Raw genomic sequence first — 18431 nt, 5'->3', positions numbered from 1 at the left:
CCTCCGATCCCTCCACGAGGACCTCTGCCACCCGGGGGTCACTCGCTTTTTCCATTTTATCAAGACCCGCAACCTGCCCTACTCCATCGAGGAGGTCAGGACCGTCACCAGGGACTGCCAAATCTGCACGGAGTGCAAACCGCATTTCTACCAGCCAGAGAAAGCGCACCTGATAAAGGCTTCCCGTCCCTTTGAACGCCTCAGCATGGATTTCAAAGGCCCCCTCCCCTCCACCAACCGCAACACGTACTTCCTTAACGTGATTGACGAATACTCCCGGTTCCCATTCGCCATCCCCTGCATTACCTGGCCACAACCACCGTCATCAAGGCCCTCCAGGATATCTTTACACTGTTCGGTTTCCCCGCATACATACATAGTGATAGGGGGTCCTCCTTCATGAGCGACGAACTGCCTCAATTCCTGCTCAGCGAAGGCATCGCCTCCAGCAGGACGACCAGTTACAACCCCCGGGGAAACGGGCAGGTAGAGAGGGAGAACGGAACGGTCTGGAAGACCGTCCTGCAGGCCCTTCGGTCCAGGAATCTCCCAGTCTCCCACTGGCAAGAAGTCCTCCCAGTGGCCCTTCACTCCATTCGGTCGCTGCTCTGTACTACCACAAACCAGACACCTCACGAACGTCCCCATGTCTTCCCCAGGAAGTCCTCCTCCGGAACCTCACTCCCAACCTGGCTAGCGACACCCGGACCCGTCCTGATGCGGAAACATGTGAGGACGCACAAGTCGGACCCGTTGGTCGAGAGGGTCCACCTGCTGCATGCCAACCCCCAGTATGCCTACGTAGCGTTCCCTGACTGCCGACAAGACACGGTCTCCCTTCGGACCTGGCGCCCGCCGGAGCCCCACGCGCACCCGCACCAGTGCCCCCACCCCCACCCTCCCCGCAGCACCTGACCGGAGGGTCAGTACTGCCACCGCCCTTACTCAGCGCCGAACAGGCACCGACGCCCCCTACAGGCGCCCCTCCCCCTGCCCACTTTTCGCCCCAATAGCGCCGCCTAGGGGTGACGAAGCTGCCAGGGAGGAAGACACCATGTTCCCGGAGCCACAACCGCCAGAGCCTACACCAGGATCATCGCCGAAGCCCAGACGCTCCAGAAGGACGACCAGGCCACCCGATCGTCTGATTGCTGCACCATAAAACAATAAAAACTTTCTCTGTTACCGTCGACATCACGGTACCTGCAATACCTGGTCCTACAATGCAAAAGGCGACAGTAACACTGGCCATCACCCCGCTGGGTCCTTTTTTGAACAGGGGGTGAATGTGGTAATACCAGGTATTGCAGTACCTGAGAGGTGGATGCCCATTGGCTAGACCTAGGAGTCTACCATAAGACCATAAGACCATAAGACATAGGAGCGGAAGTAAGGCCATTCAGCCCATCGAGTCCACTCCACCATTCAATCATGGCTGATTTCAACTCCATTTACCCGCTCTCTCTCCATAGCCCTTAATTCCTCGAGAAATCAAGAATTTATCAACTTCTGTCTTAAAGACACTCAACGTCCCGGCGTCCACCGCCCTCTGTGGCAATGAATTCCACAGACCCACCACTCTCTGGCTGAAGAAATTTCTCCTCATCTCTGTTCTAAGGCTACCATTGGCTGACACACATAGCTCCGCCCTGAGAGGCGGGGTATAAGAACAAATGCCGTCCCAGCAGCCTTCACTTTCTGTATCGAAGCTGCTGGGTACAGTTCTAACTGAGTAAAGCCGATTAGTATGACTCTCCTTGTCTCACGAGTAATTGATTGTGCATCACAAGCATCTTTTGGTTAACGCAGGGGCGGCACGCTGGTGCAGTGGTTAGTACTGCTGCCTCACAGCGCCGAGGTCCCAGGTTCGATCGCGGACCTGGATCACTGTCCATGTGGAGTTTGCACATTCTCCCCCTGTCTGTGTGGGCCAAAGATGTGCAAGCTAGGTGGATCGGCCATGCTAAATTGCCCCTTAATTGGAAAAGAAATGAATTGGGTACTTCAAATTTATTTTTAATGATCTTGAGGTTAATGCTGCTGATCAAATTGCAGACAAGAGAGTTTCATGCAAGCATGTTAATTATTAATGCCACAGGCAGAGATTCCCTTATTTATTCAGAGTGTCAGGCGTTGACTGAAACCGGGCCTATAGCTTCCCAGCTGCACAGCCCAGATTTTAGTCCAGATTTTGAGCCTCTCTGAAAAATAAAAGTCAGTGGGCGTGGTTTACGCCGTCACTGTGGCGGGGCGGGGCCTGGTTGAGCCAGCAAGGCCGACTCCACAGAGGTCAAAGCGCCCTTTAAAAAAGACACCTTGATCAGCACAGAAAGCATAAGCATAGAGATTCTCAACCCCCTTGCCGCACCATTACCACATCAGCATCGGGGTTCTCACCACTCCACCCTCACTACTGCAAGCATCAACATCGGAGGCTCCTACCCCAACAAACAGAATGCAAGCCCTGCCCCAATGGGCCTGTCCAGAGGGTCTGCCCCTGGCATTACCCCTGCACAGTTTGACACTGCCAGGTTGGCACTGCCAATGGGCACTGCCCCGGCAAGTCCCTCCCCAGGCACTATTTTGTGTCTCCAGGGAATCCCCGTGACTGATTCACGGTTTTCAGAACCTATTGTAAACCGCGCTGATGTGTTGAATGCTCAGTGAGGAAGGATCATGTGGCAGGAGGGGGCTCAGTAAGTATATTAAAATGTATTTAAATGAGGTATGAGGTTCCTGCATGTGAAGTTTGCACATTCTCCCCGTGTTTGCGTGGGTTTCGCCCCCAATACCCAAAGATGTGCAGGGTAGGTGAATTATCCACTCTAAATTGCCCCTCGATTGGAAAAAATGAATTGGGTACTCTGAATATATTTTTTAAAAATGAGGTTCCTGTCCTCTCTGGCAAGAGGCATGGAAAATCACAAAGCGCAAACTCGCCGGCGAGGATCGCATTTTCCAATTCTCGCGGGATTTTGCGCCCCGGTCGTCATTCTCACTGACGACTAACACGGGCTGAAAATCGCCCCCTCTCAACCAATTTTAACAGTTAAACTCTTGTATACCCTCAGCGTAGTGATGCCGGCAGGCGGCACGTGGCACAGTGGTTGGCACTGCTGCCCCACGGTGCGGAGGACCTGGGTTCGAATTCCAGCCCTGGGTCACTGTCCGTGTGGAGTTTACACATTCTCCCCGTGTCTGCGTGGGTCTCACCCCCACAACCCAAAGATGTGCCGGTTAGGTGGATTGGCCACGCCAAATTGCCCCTTAATTGGAAAAAACTAATTGGGTGCTCTAAATTTATATTTAAAAAAAGATTTGTACGGATTTGTTTCTTTTGTAGTGTATAAAATAAAAGCTCGAATAAAAACATTTTCAAAAAAGTCTTTTTTTCCACAATTAAAATTTTAATTCCCAAAACAAAAATCTATACTCTAAAAGATGAATTATGAAGTAGGTATTCACACCAAGGCCTTACTGCGTGCAGCATAACATCCAAGGATGCCTTTGAGAAAGAGGGGCGGCCATTCCACATCCAGACTCTCATTGCTCCTTCTCTATATTCAGCTGTAGGGTGGATCCAGTCTCTTCTTTCCTGGGATCCCTTTAAACTCTGAGGCTTCAAACGTCAGGTGCGGTTTGTTACCAAACTCACCTGCTCGAGATGGTCAGGAAATTCCGAAATTGGATGTTTGTTTTTTATAAATTTAGAGTACCCAATTATTTATTTTTTTCTTTTCCAATTAAGGGGCAATTTAGCGTGGCCAATCCACCTAACTGTACATCTTTTGGGTTGTGGGGGTGAAACCCACGCAGACATGGGGAGAATGTGCAAACTCCACACGGCCAGTGACCCAGGGCCGGGATCCAAACCCGTCCAAAATGGGATGTTAACGTCATAGCTGAGCTGTAGTGACACATGGCAAACCTGTCCCAGGATCTTTTAGTTCCCGATGCACCGCTTGCCTCACTGCCCAGTGCCCCCCTAACACCCCCCCCCCTGCCCACCGCCGCCTCCACCCCACTGGGAGCAGATCGAAAAGTTAAAAATTAAAATCAACCCTTTATGTCAGACAACAAACGTGTAGCAAAGCTTTATTTAAAAGTGTTACTGCTATTTATCTTCTCCATTAAGACCATGTCCTTTCATTTGAATCCTTTGACATGTGACTCCTCTCAGACTAATCACTAAAATTCATTATTCATTTTAAAGAACTCGAGGGACTGAATCGAATACATTTGATCTCATAGAAGAAAACTAAAGTGGTAATAGTAGCCTCCGCAGTGGTATTGAATTCTTAATATGTACCAAATAAAAGCTTCTATTGTTTGTCACTGTCACAGGCATAATCAATGAATGAAAGGACGTAACTGCCTTTAATCAATAATTTAGGTCACTGGATTTTGAGAGTACTTCTCGATTTATGGCTCGATCTTGTGCTACTGCTCAACTATCTTTTGCAACCTCTCCACTCTTTGGTGTTTGTCAAACATCCCGTCTTGGATGAGTTGCAATTTCCACCAACTAATTATTGAGAAGGTTATAACCATTTTCTTTAGCCTCTGCTGCACACTCTGGGAAGAAGCTTATCAGAGTTTGGCAAAGTGTCTGGCTCAGGCAGAAAACTGGCGTGTAACCCTCCAGTTGCCCAGACTAGTTTTCTCTCCAAATCTTGAGCCTCTTAGATCAAAGAAATGAAATGAAAATCGTTTATTGTCACAAGTAGGCTTCAAATGAAGTTACTGTGAAAAGCCCCTAGTCGCCACATTCCGGCGCCTGGTACGGGAATTGAACCGTGCTGCTGGCCTGCCTTGGTCTGCTTTAAAAGCCAGCGATTTAGCCCAGTGTGCTAAAACTTGCAAGTGTAGAACGTACATGGACGTGGTTTATGCTGTCACTCTGGCAGGGCGGGGCTTCACAGAGCCGGCAACTGGTCCTTATCGGGGGCACTCACTCACCCCCACAATGAAATGAAAATGAAATGGAAATCGCTTATTGTCACAAATAGGCTTCAAATGAAGTTACTGTGAAAAGCCCCTAGTCGCCACATCCCGGCGCCTGTTCGGGGGGGCTGGTACGGGAATCAGAGTTCCGATCCTCCCGCTGATCAAACTGTTTGTAACTTTGGTGTCCAAATTGACTCAGAGCTGAGCGTTTGAAATCATATTCTCTCCATCACCAGGGCTACAATTTTATCTGCACCTTCCCATGGTCCATGGTTGTTGGTGACCGGGACACCTATAAACTTGATGATCTCGACCCTTTCTACTTCATTCCCATTGATGTAGACAGGGGCATGTTCTCCACTCCACTTCTTGAAATCAATGACAATCTCCTTCGTTTTGTTGACATTGAGGGTGAGATTATTGTTGTCGCACCAGTTCACCAGATTCTCTATCTCATTCCTGTACTCTGTCTCGTCATTGTTTGAAATCCGACCCACTACGGTGGTGTCATCAGCAAATCTGAAAATCGAGCTGGAGGGGAATTTGGCCACACAGTCATAGGTGTATAAGGAGTATAGTAGGGGGCTGAGGATACAGCCTTGTGGGGCACCGGTGTTGAGGATGATCGTGGAGGAGGTGTTGTTGCTTATCCTTACTGATTTGTGGTCTGTGGGTTAGGAAGTTCAGGATCCAGTCTCAGAGGGAGGAGTCAAGGCCCAAGCCACAGAGTTTGGAGATGAGTTTCATAGGAATAATGGTGTTGAAGGCTGAGCTGTAGTCAATAAATAGGAGTCTGACATAGGTGTCTTTGTTATCTAGGTGTTCCAGGGTTGAGTGCAGGGCCAGGGAGATGGCACCTGTTGTGGACCTGTTGCAGCGGCTGGGGAACTATAGTGGATCAAGGCAATCCGGGAGGCTGGAGTTGATTCGTGCTATGACTAACCGCCAAACATTTGGCATGGCTCGTCCACTGTGGCTGCTGAGGTGGTAGAACGCATAAGTTGGACATCTAACTATTTTGAGTGGGCATCCATAGTGACCAAAAACATCATATCCAAAAAGGGTCCCTCAAAGTCTATGGAGAGTCTCGTCCATGGACACCCTGGCCACTCCCATGGGTACAAACCTGCTGCAGGCTGAAGGTTGTGTTGAGACTGGCAGTGGTTGCGTCGATTGACCATACTTTAGATGTCCTTGTCGATCCCCGGTCACCATCCTGGCCAGTACCTTCATTTTAGATTGACCCGGGTGACCACTGTGTAATTCTTGAAGAAGAGTGGGAGGGCGATGGGGGGGGTGGGCACACGGGTTAGCATGGCTGTCTCACAGAGCCAGAGACCCGGGTTCGGTTCCAGCCTTGGGTGACTGTCGGTGTGGAGTTTGTGCATTCTCCCTGCATCTGCATGGGCTTCCTCCCACAGTCCAAAGGGGCGCAGTTGAGGCAGGGCTATGGGGCTACGGGGATAGGTGGGGAAGTCAGCCTATATAGGGTCCTCTTTTGGTGGGCCGGTGCAGACTCGATGGTCCGAATGGCCTCATTCTGCACTGTAGGGATTCTATGGAGGCTTGCCGCCCCGGAGGTGACACTATTACTCTGCAACCCACAGGAGGACCCCGTCCTCACAAGTGATCTTGTCCCTATGTTGCATGTAGTGCCTAATCTGTTCTGGCTTCTTAAAACGCCAGCCCTTAAGAACCATTCTCTTGACCCTTGACAACACAGTGGGCGGGATTTTCCAATAATGGGGCTATGTCCCCACGCCTGCGGGAAAATGGGCGCTAATCACTCCGAACATTTTTCTAGAAAGTCCGGGGTGATTCTCCGTTTTGAAGGGGGCTTGCACGGCCCCGGGGTGCTCCACACAGCTCCGGCTGCCGATACGGGGCCCTGCACTTCCGGCCGCGGGTCCGCGCATGCGCGTGGCATAATATGGCGGACCCACACAGCGGACCGGCGCTGAAGGCGTAGCCCCCCCCAGATCGCATGTCCCCACCATTCAGTGGCCCCCGATTGCGGGCCTGGCCTTCGTGGCGACCCCCTTCTGGTGACAGATGCCCCCGCCCCCTGCCAGGACGGCCACCACAGCCGCGACTCCGAGCTCCCGCCGGCGCCGCATCGAACGTGCGCGCGCGACTGGCCTCGATTCTCCTCTCACCGGAGAATCGCAGGAAGGCGTCGCAGGTCCGACTCCCCATTCTCCGCCCCCGCTCCGGGAGCAGAGGCTCGGAGAATCCCGGCCAGTGTCTCTGTTGGTTCACACTTTACTGTGGCTGGATGAAATAGGTACGGTATGAGGAAAATTTAGAGTCAGGATGATCTCCTGTGGAGTGGAAGGTTAGGGAATTGTTTGTGACAATGGAAGCCTGCTCAAAGCATTTGGATTTGATAATAATAATAATCTTTATTAGTCTCACAAGTAGGCTTACATTAACAATGCAATTAAGTTACTGTGAAAACAGTAATCCCCTAGTCGCCAGACTCCGGCGCCTGTACGGGTACACGGAGGGAGAATTCAGAATGTCCAATTCACCTAACATGTATGTCTTTCAGGAATTGTGGGAGGAAACCGGAGCACCCGGAGGAAACCCACGCAGACACAGGGAGAACCTGCAGACTCCACAAAGACAGTGACCCAAGCCGGGAATTGAACCTGGGACCCTGGAGCTGTGAAGCAACAGTGCTAACCACTGTGCTACCGGGTACCCGGTAAAAGACTTAAGAATATGCAGCCAAAAGCAGTAACCATCTTTGCACATGACAACCAGACTTTCTTTGTCAATCTGGGAATATTCCTTTCAGCATCTGACAGTTTCGGGATGCGAAGGCAACAGGTCTTTCCACACCATCTTCCATGTTGTGTGTGAGTACCACACTGATACCGTACGGAGATGCATCACAAGTAACCACGATGGGTTTATCTGGGTTGAAATGTACCAGTAAGGTCGATGACAGCAGGACCAGCTTGACCTGATCAAAAGACTTCCTCTGCCCCCCCCCCCCCCCACTTTCAACGCTGGTATTTTAAAAAAGTTTATGCAGTGGTGCCAAAGTGGTCGACCGGTTGGGGAAAAAGCAATCATAATAATTGACCTTCCAGAGAAAAGACTTAAATTCCAATGCATTCTGTGTTTCCATAACCCCTTTTATTGCCTTCAGCTGATCTTCAAGCGGGTGTAACCTCTTTGCATCAGCTCTGAAACCTAAATAGGTGACTCCATCAGTCTGAAATGTGCACTTTTCCTGCTTTAACCGAATACTGGCTTCTTTAAACCTCTAAAGGACTTCTCCCAAATTCGCTTTCTGTTCTTCTGGTGTTGCCCCTGTCACTAGAACATGAGAACCTTCAGAATTCCCTGCAAATGCTCTGCATTATACCTTGGAATATCACACAGGGCGACAAGATGCCGAAAGACAATCTTGTATGTTGGAACAAGCCTTTATGGGTATTTATAGAACTTTCTTGACTCTTCTTCCAGCTCAAGCTGCTGGTGCGCATGACTTAAATATAACCTGGTTTATTTAAGACATCCAGTCAACTTAGCATATAAATATTCTATCTCAGGTATAGGATTTTTATATACCTAGGCAACCCTGTCACCGTCATCTTTTTTTAAAAATATATTTTATTCAAGATTTTTTGGCCAAACATAACAGTACATGGTTTTTCTTTTAAACAACAATAAAGCAATATAAATAACAGTGGCCAGTTTTAAACAAGTAAATAAATAATATATAAACAGAAACAAAAACAAAACTAAATGGCAACTGCCTTGTCAAAAATAGTTACTCTCCAAAGATACAATCCAACAGTCCAATATACATTACCTACAACAAGTGTCTATACATATACAATGACATCACTAAGAGCCCGCCCCGATTTCCCCCCCCCCCCCTCCCCCTCCTCCCTGGGTTGCTGCTGTTGTCTTTCTTTCTTTTCATTCCCTCTATCGTTCTGTGAGGTAGTTGACGAACGGTTGCCACCGCCTGGTGAACCCTTGAGCCGAACCCCTTAATACGAACTTGATCCGTTCTAACTTTATAAACCCTGCCATGTCGTTTATCCAGGTCTCCACGCCCGGGGGCTTGGCCTCCTTCCACATAAGCAATAACCTGCCCCGGGCTACTAGGGACGCAAAGGCCAAAACATCAGCCTCTTTCGCCTCCTGCACTCCCGGCTCCTCAGCAACCCCGAATATAGCCAACCCCCAGCTTGGCTCGACCCGGACCCCCACCACCTTCGAAAGCACCTTCGCCACCCCCACCCAGAACCCCTGCAGTGCCGGACATGACCAGAACATATGGGTGTGATTCGCTGGGCTTCTCGAGCATCTCCCACACCTATCCTCTACCCCGAAAAATTTACTGAGCCTTACTCCAGTCATATGCGCCCTGTGTAGAACCTTGAATTGTATCAGGCTTAGCCTGGCACACGAGACGACGAGTTTACCCTACGTAGGGCATCAGCCCACAGCCCCTCCTCAATCTCCTCCCTCAGCTCTTCTTCCCATTTCCCTTTCAGCTCATCTACTATGATCTCCCCCTCATCCCTCATTTCCCTGTATATGTCCGACACCCTACCATCCCCCATCCATGTCTCTGAGATCACTCTATCCTGCACCTCCTGCGTCGGGAGCTGCGGGAATTCCCTCACCTGTTGCCTCGCAAAAGCCCTCAGTTGCATATACCGAAATGCATTCCCTTGGGGCAACCCATATTTTTCCGTCAGCGCTCCCAGACTCGCAAACGTCCCATCTATGAACAGATCTCTCAATTGTACTACCCCAGCTCTTTGCCATGCTCCAAATCCCCCATCCATTCTCCCCGGAACAAACCTATGGTTATTTCTTATCGGGGACCGCACCGAGGCTCCCGTCCTTCCCCCATGCCGTCTCCACTGCCCCCAAATTTTTAATGTTGCCACCACCACCGGGCTTGTAGTGTATTTCTTGGGTGAAAACGGCAACGGTGCCGTCACCATTGCTTGTAAACTGGTCCCCTTGCAGGACGCCCTCTCCAATCTCTTCCACGCCGCTCCCTCCCCTTCTCCCATCCACTTACACACCATTGAAATATTGGCGGCCCAGTAATAATCATTTAGGCTCGGTAGTGCCAACCCCCCCCTATCCCTACTACGCTGCAAGAACCCCCTCCTCACTCTCGGGGTCTTCCCGTCCCACACAAAACTCATAATGCTTTTCTCAATTCTCTTAAAAAAAGCCTTCGTGACCATCACCGGGAGGCACTGAAACACAAAGAGGAATCTCGGGAGAACCACCATTTTAACTGCCTGCACCCTACCCGCCAGTGACAGGGACACCATGTCCCATCTCTTGAAGTCCTCCTCCATCTGTTCCACCAATCGTGTTAAATTAAGCCGGTGCAAGGTTCCCCAATTCTTGGCTATCTGAATCCCCAAGTATCGGAAGTCTCTTGTTACCTTCCTCAGCGGTAAATCCTCTATTTCCCTGCTCTGCTCCCCCGGATGCACCACAAACAACTCACTTTTCCCCATGTTCAATTTATACCCAAAAAAAACCCAAACTCCCCAAGTATCCACATTATCTCTGGCATCCCCACCACTGGGTCCACCACATACAACAACAAATCATCCGCATACAGAGATACCCGGTGTTCTTCTCCTCCCCGAAACACTCCCCTCCACTTCTTGGAACCCCTCAATGCCATGGCCAGGGGCTCAATCGCCAGTGCAAACAATAACGGAGACAGGGGACATCCCTGCCTCGTCCCTCTGTAAAGCCGGAAATAATCAGACCCCCGTCCATTCGTAACCACACTCGCCATCGGTGCCCTATACAGCAGCTGTACCCATCCGATATATCCATCTCCAAAGCCAAATCTCCTCAGCACCTCCCACTGATAATTCCACTCCACTCTATCAAATGCTTTCTCGGCATCCATCGCCACCGCTATCTCCGCTTCCCCCTCTGGCGGGGGCATCATCATTACCCCTAGCAACCTCCGTATGTTCGTGTTCAGCTGTCTCCCCTTCACAAACCCAGTCTGGTCCTCATGTACCACCCCCGGGACACAGTCCTCTATCCTCGTCGCCATTACCTTGGCCAGAATCTTAGCATCCACATTTAAAAGAGAAATGGGCCTATAGGACCCGCATTGTAGCGGGTCTTTTTCCTTCTTTAGGAGGAGCGATATCTTTGCCTCTGACATAGTCGGGGGCAACTGCCCCCTTTCCCTAGCCTCATTAAGGGTTCTCGTCAGAAGCGGGGTCAGCAAGTCCATATACTTCCTGTAAAATTCCACCGGGAATCCGTCTGGTCCCGGAGCCTTCCCCGCCTGCATGCTCCCAATCCCTATCACTACCTCCTCCATCTCAATATGTGCTCCCAGTCCCGCCCTCTCCTGCTCCTCCACCTTAGGGAATTCCAGCTGATCCAGAAAGCACATCATTCTCTCCTTCCCTTCCGGGGGCTGAGCTTTATATATTCTTTCGTAGAATACCTTGAACACCCCATTTACTCTCTCCGCTCCCCGCTCCATCTCTCCCTCCTCGTCTCTCACCCCCCCTATCTCCCTCGCTGCTCCCCTCTTCCTCAGTTGGTGGGCCAGCAACCTGCTCGCCTTCTCCCCGTATTCGTACTGTACACCCTGTGCCTTCCTCCATTGTGCCTCTGCATTACCCGTAGTCAACAAGTCAAATTCTACATGTAGCCTTTGCCTTTCCCTGTACAGTCCCTCCTCCGGTGCCTCCGCATATTGTCTGTCCACCCTCAAAAGTTCTTTCAGCAACCGCTCCCTTTCCCTACCCTCCTGCTTTCCTTTATGTGCCCTAATAGATATCAGCTCCCCTCTAACCACTGCCTTCAACGCCTCCCAGACCACTCCCACCTGAACCTGCCCATTGTCGTTAAGCTCATAGTACCTTTCAATACACCCCCTCACCCTTAAACATATCCCCTCATCTGCCAATAGTCCCATGTCCATTCTCCAGGGCGGGTGCTGTTCTTTTTCCTCCCCTATCTCCAGGTCCACCCAATGTGGAGCATGGTCCGAGATAGCTATAGCCGTGTACTCCGTCCCTGTCACCTTCGGGATCAGCGCCCTTCCCAATACAAGAAAGTCTATCCGTGAATATACTTTATGGACATAGGAGAAAAACGAGAACTCCTTACTCCTAGGCCTGCTAAATCTCCAGGGGTCTACTCCTCCCATCTACTCCATAAAGTCCTTGAGCACCCTAGCTGCAGCCGGCCTCCTCCCGGTCCTGGACCTCGATCTGTCCAGCCCCGGGTCCAGCACCGTATTAAAGTCTCCCCCCATTACCAACTTTCCCGCCTCTAGGTCCGGGATACGTCCCAACATTCGCCTCATAAAATTGGCATCATCCCAGTTCGGGGCGTATACGTTCACTAGAACCACCGCCTCCCCTTGCAATCTGCCACTCACCATCACGTATCTAGCCCCGCTATCCGCCACTATGGTCTTTGCCTCAAACAGTACCCGTTTCCCCATTAATATAGCCACCCCTCTGCGTCTAACCCTGAATGAAACACCTGCCCCACCCATCCTTTGCGTAGTCTGACCTGGTCTATCAGTTTCAAATGCGTCTCCTGCAACATAACTACATCTGCCTTTAATTTCTTTAGGTGTGCGAGTACCCGTGCCCTTTTAATCGGCCCGTTCAGCCCTCTCACGTTCCACGTGATCAGCCGAGTTGGGGGGCCCTTTACCCCATCCCCTTTTTAAATCCAGCTCCCCACCCGGTTCCCACGTAGCCGTATCTCCCCCGACGGCGCCCTCCCGCCTCGACCACCCCACCCCATACCAGCTCCCCCTTCTCCCCAGCAGCAGCAACCCAATTAATCCCCCCCTCCCCCCCCCCGCCCCCCCGCTAGATCCTCTTCTAGCGTAATTGCACCCCCCATGTTGCTCCCAGAAGTCAGCAAACTCTGGCTGACCTCGGCTTCCCCCCGTGACCTCGGCCCCCACTGTGCGAGGCCCCCTCCTGCCTGCTTCCCTGTTCCCGCCATGATTACCATAGCGCGGGAACAAAGCCCGCGTTTCCCACTTGTCCCCACCCCGAATGGCCGGCGCCCACAATTCCTCATCCTTCCCCCCCCCACCTCCCCCACGACATGGGGAAGAGAGAAAAGTTACAGGGTCACAAGATTAACAACTTGAGAAATCATCCCTTCCCCCTTTTTTCCCCCCCCCCTTCACCCCACGTAATCACACCACCACTTTGTCCCAAACGTTCTTTTTCTGGCCCGCCTATTCCAGCTACTCCTCCACAATAAATGTCCACGCCTCTTCTGCCGTCTCAAAGTAGTGGTGCTTCCCTTGGTGTGTGACCCACAGTCTTGCCGGTTGCAGCATTCCAAATTTGACCTTCCTTTTGTGAAGCACCGCCTTGGCCCCATTGAAACTCGCCTTCATTCTCGCCACCTCCGCACTCCAATCTTGATATACGCGGATCACCGCGTTCTCCCACCGACTGCTCCGAGTTTTCTTCGCCCATCTGAGGACCATCTCTCTGTCATTATATCGGAGAAATCTCACCACTATGGCTCGAGGTATTTCTCCAGCCCTCGGTCTTCGCTTCATAGGGCAGCACGGTAGCCTTGTGGATAGCACAATTGCTTCACAGCTCCAGGGTCCCAGGTTCGATTCCGGCTTGGGTCACTGTCTGTGCGGAGTCTGCACGTCCTCCCCGTGTGTGCGTGGGTTTCCTCCGGGTGCTCCGGTTTCCTCCCACAGTCCAAAGATGTGCAGGTTAGGTGGATTGGCCATGATAAATTGCCCTTAGTGTCCAAAATTCCCCTTAGTGTTGGGTGGGGTTACTGGGTTATGGGGATAGGGTGGAGGTGTTGACTTTGGGTAGGGTGCTCTTTCCAAGAGCCGGTGCAGACTCGATGGGCCGAATGGCCTCCTTCTGCACTGTAAATTCTATGATCTATGAACTCGATAAGCTCCCTCCACCTCCAATGGGCCCGTCGGGGCCTCCGATCCCATTAACGAGTGAAGCATCGTGCTCACATATGCCCCGACGTCCGCCCCCTCTGCACCTTCGGGAAGACCAAGAATCCTTAAATTCTTCCTCCTCGCATTATTCTCCAACACCTCCAGCCTTTCCACACACCTTTTGTGTTGTGCCTCATGCATCTCTGTCTTCACCACCAGGCCCTGTATTTCGTCTTCATTATCAGCGGCCTTTGCCTTCACGACCCGAAGCTCCTGCTCCTGGGTCTTTTGTTCCTCCTTTAGCCCTTCAATCGCCTGTAATATTGGGGCCAGCAGCTCCTTCTTCATCTCCTTTTTAAGTTCTTCCACACAGCGCCGCAGGAACTCTTGTTGGTCAGGGCCCCATACTAGACGGCCACCTTCCGACGCCATCTTGCTTTGTGCCTGCTTTCCTTGCCGCTGCTCTAGAGGATCCTCCGCAATCCGGCCACCTTCCTCTCCATCTGTGTCCAGGGGGAATTCCCTTCTGGTTTACCGCACAGTGTTTTTAGCCGTTAAAATTGCCGTTGGGGCTCCTATTAAGAGCCCAAAAGTCCGTTCCACCGGGAGCTGCCGAAACGTGCGACTTAGCTGGTCATCGCCGCACCCGGAAGTCACCGTCATCTTCTAATCATCACAGATTCGGACTGTGCGATCCAGCTTCATCACTGGCACGATAGGTGCGACCCATTTTGAAATTGTCCTGGAGTAATTACCCCCAAGGTCCTCCAGACACTTCAACTCCTCTATTTGCTCGTGTAAAACATAAGGGATTGGTCTGGCATGAAAAACATTTGGTGTTTCTTCTGGCTCTACATAGATATTTGCCTTCACACATGTGATTAACTCTCTCTGAAAGATCTCATGGTATTTCCATAGAAGATCCTGGAAAACACCGTCGATGATACTGAATATTTCTAACCAATTCAATTTCATTTTCTCCAGCCAATCGAACCCTATGAGGCTTGACCTCGTTCCCTGCACATTGATTAATGGTAACTAGGTGCGCTGTTGTTGGGACAAGACTGGCATGGATGCCATCCCCAATATCTTCAGTAGGTGGCTAAGGTGGCCAAAGTACTGCTGAGATTCACAGGCTGCAGGTACTTAACAAACAAACAAAGAACAAAGAAATGTACAGCACAGGAACAGGCCCTTCGGCCCTCCAAGCCCGTGCCGACCATACTGCCCGACTAAACTACAATCTTCTACACTTCCTGGGTCCATATCCTTCTATTCCCATCCTATTCATATATTTGTCAAGATGCCCCTTAAATGTCCCTATCGTCCCTGCCTCCACTACCTCCTCCGGTAGTGAGTTCCAGGCACCCACTACCCTCTGCGTAAAAAACTTGCCTCGTACATCTACTCTAAACTTTGCCCCTCTCACCTTAAACCTATGCCCCCTAGTAATTGACCCCTCTACCCTGGGGAAAAGCCTCTGACTATCCACTCTGTCTATGCCCCTCATAATTTTGTATACATCTATCAGGTCGCCCCTCAACCTCCTTCGTTCCAGTGAGAACAAACCGAGTTTATTCAATCGCTCCTCATAGCTTATGCCCTCCATACCAGGCAACATTCTGGTAAATCTCTTCTGCACCCTCTCTAAAGCCTCCACATCCTTCTGGTAGTGTGGCGACCAGAATTGAACACTATACTCCAAGTGTGGCCTAACTAAGGTTCTATACAGCTGCAACATGACTTGCCAATTCTTATACTCAATGCCCCGGCCAATGAAGGCAAGCATGCCGTATGCCTTCTTGACTACCTTCTCCACCTGTGTAGCCCCTTTCAGTGATCTGTGGACCTGTACTCCTAGATCTCTTTGACTTTCAATACTCTTGAGGGTTCTACCATTCACTGTATATTCCCTACCTGCATTAGCCCTTCCAAAATGCATTACCTCACATTTGTCCAGGTTAAACTCCATCTGCCATCTCTCCGCCCAAGTCTCCAGACAATCTAAATCCTGCTGTATCCTCAGACAGTCCTCATCGCTATCCGCAATTCCACCAACCTTTGTGTCGTCTGCAAACTTACTAATCAGACCAGTTACATTTTCCTCCAAATCATTTATATATACTACAAAGAGCAAAGGTCCCAGCACTGATCCCTGTGGAACACCACTGGTCACAGCCCTCCAATTAGAAAAGCATCCCTCCATTGCTACCCTCTGCCTTCTATGGCCTAGCCAGTTCTGTATCCACCTTGCCAGTTCACCCCTGATCCCGTGTGACTTCACCTTTTGTACTAGTCTACCATGAGGGACCTTGTCAAAGGCCTTACTGAAGTCCATATAGACAACATCTACTGCCCTACCTGCATCAATCATCTTAGTGACCTCCTCGAAAAACTCTATCAAGTTAGTGAGACACGACCTCCCCTTCACAAAACCGTGCTGCCTCTCACTAATACGTCCATTTGCTTCCAAATGGGAGTAGATCCTGTCTCGAAGAATTCTCTCCAGTAATTTCCCTACCACTGAAGTAAGGCTCACCGGCCTGTAGTTCCCGGGATTATCCCTGCCACCCTTCTTAAACAGAGGAACAACATTGGCTATTCTCCAGTCCTCCGGGACATCCCCTGAAGACAGCGAGGATCCAAAGATTTCTGTCAAGGCCTCAGCAATTTCCTCTCCAGCCTCCTTCAGTATTCTGGGGTAGATCCCATCCGGCCCTGGGGACTTATCTACCTTAATATTTTTTAAGACACCCAACACCTCGTCTTTTTGGATCACAATGTGACCCAGGCTATCTACACCCCCTTCTCCAGACTCAACATCTACCAATTCCTTCTCTTTGGTGAATACTGATGCAAAGTATTCATTTAGTACCTCGCCCATTTCCTCTGGCTCCACACATAGATTCCCTTGCCTATCCTTCAGTGGGCCAACCCTTTCCCTGGCTACCCTCTTGCTTTTTATGTAAGTGTAAAAAGCCTTGGGATTTCCCTTAACCCTATTTGCCAATGACTTTTCATGACCCCTTCTAGCCCTCCTGACTCCTTGCTTAAGTTCCTTGCTTAAGTTCCTGCTTAAATGTCTGCTCACCCACTACTGTGGCAGCCGCCCCTGTATCAACCTCCATCTTAAATGGATGGCCATTGGCGATGAGGGTGGACTCAATGGACGGTGTTTTACTTAATCCCACCATATTATTTTTTAAAAATCTTTTTAATGCCATTTCTCATACTTATAAACAATTGTATATATACATCACATTTTTCTCACCAGGTTAATTTACTTTATTGTACAGAGAGGTTTATTTTGTCTTTCATTTAATTGACCATATATACATTTCACCGCCCTCTGGATCGGTCTATAGTCCCTCCTCCCTCCCAACCCTCCTTCCTTACCTTCCTCCCCTCCCCCCCCCTTTGGCTTCAGCTGTGTTTTGTTTTAATTTTCAGGGAAAGAGGGGGGTAACCCCCCCTCCTCTTCCCTTCTTTTGTGGTTCCCCCACCTTCCGTTTCCCCCCCCCTCTCCCCCCCCCCCCCCCCCCCCATCCCGGGTTGTGCAGTCCTTTGGTTCCTCATCTATCTTGTTTTTTTATTCTTAACTTACTCCTCGTTGCTGGCCTCGCACAGGTTTTGGAACAGGCCGTCAAACTGCCCCCAAGTATCCAGGAAGCCTTCCTCTGACCCTCGGATGGCGTACTTAATCTTCTCCAGGTGGCGAAATCCCGAGAGGTCAGCGAGCCAGTCTGCAGTTGTAGGTGGTGCTGCCGATCGCCAGCCGAGCAGGTTTCTCCGGCGTGCATTAGGGAAGTGAAAGCAAGGGCATTGGCCCTCTTCCCCATGTGCAGTTGGGGTTGCTGCTGCACTGACCGAAAGGGAATGGGACACTGAAGAGGTGGTCGGGACGGGGGTCCCCCCTCTGGGGGACTGGAGGGTGAGGGAGGCGTGGACAAGGGACTGGCCCAGAAAAGGAGATGGCTAGTCGGCGGGGCGTGGGGGCAGTGAGAGCCCCTCCAATCCGGCTGATAACGTGGAATGTGAGGGGCCTGAATGGGCTGGTGACGAGGGCTCGAGTGTTCGCGCACTTAAAGGGACTGAAGGTGGACGTGGCCATGCTCCAAGAGACACATCTGAAGGCGGCGGACCAGGTCAGGCTAAGAAAGGGATAGGTAGGACAGGTATTCCACTCGGGACTGGACGCGAAGAATAGAGGGGTGGCAATATTGGTGGGAAAGCGGGTGTCATTTGAGGCCAAGAGTATTGTAGCGGGCAATGGAGGGCGATATGTAATGGTGAGCGGTAGGCTGCAAGGGACGTGGGTGGTGTTGGTAAACGTATACACCACGAACGGGGATGATGCAGGATTCATGAAGCGCATGTTGGGGCGCATTCCGGACCTGGAGATAGGAGGCCTGATAATGGGAGGGGACTTCAATACAGTGTTGGATCCAGCACTGGACCGCTCCAAATCAAGGACTGGAAAGAGGCCGGTGGCGGCCAAGGTACTTAGGGGGTTTATGGATCAGATGGGGGGAGTGGACCCATGGCG

At 51.0% G+C, this 18431-nt stretch overlaps 1 long non-coding RNA gene across 1 annotated transcript in view; it reads left to right on the top strand.

The window, feature by feature from the left end:
• Positions 1-18431, top strand: part of LOC140421211 (uncharacterized) — a 51127-nt gene that overhangs the window by 23593 nt on the left and 9103 nt on the right. The window contains exon 3 of the long non-coding RNA XR_011946693.1: positions 7499-7808. This is a non-coding gene — a long non-coding RNA (uncharacterized lncRNA). The remainder of the gene's footprint in view (positions 1-7498; positions 7809-18431) is intronic.

Source organism: Scyliorhinus torazame, chromosome 5 (assembly GCF_047496885.1).
Source record: "Scyliorhinus torazame isolate Kashiwa2021f chromosome 5, sScyTor2.1, whole genome shotgun sequence".
NCBI classification, from domain to species: domain Eukaryota; kingdom Metazoa; phylum Chordata; class Chondrichthyes; order Carcharhiniformes; family Scyliorhinidae; genus Scyliorhinus; species Scyliorhinus torazame.
This window is presented reverse-complemented; position numbering and strand designations above follow the sequence as displayed.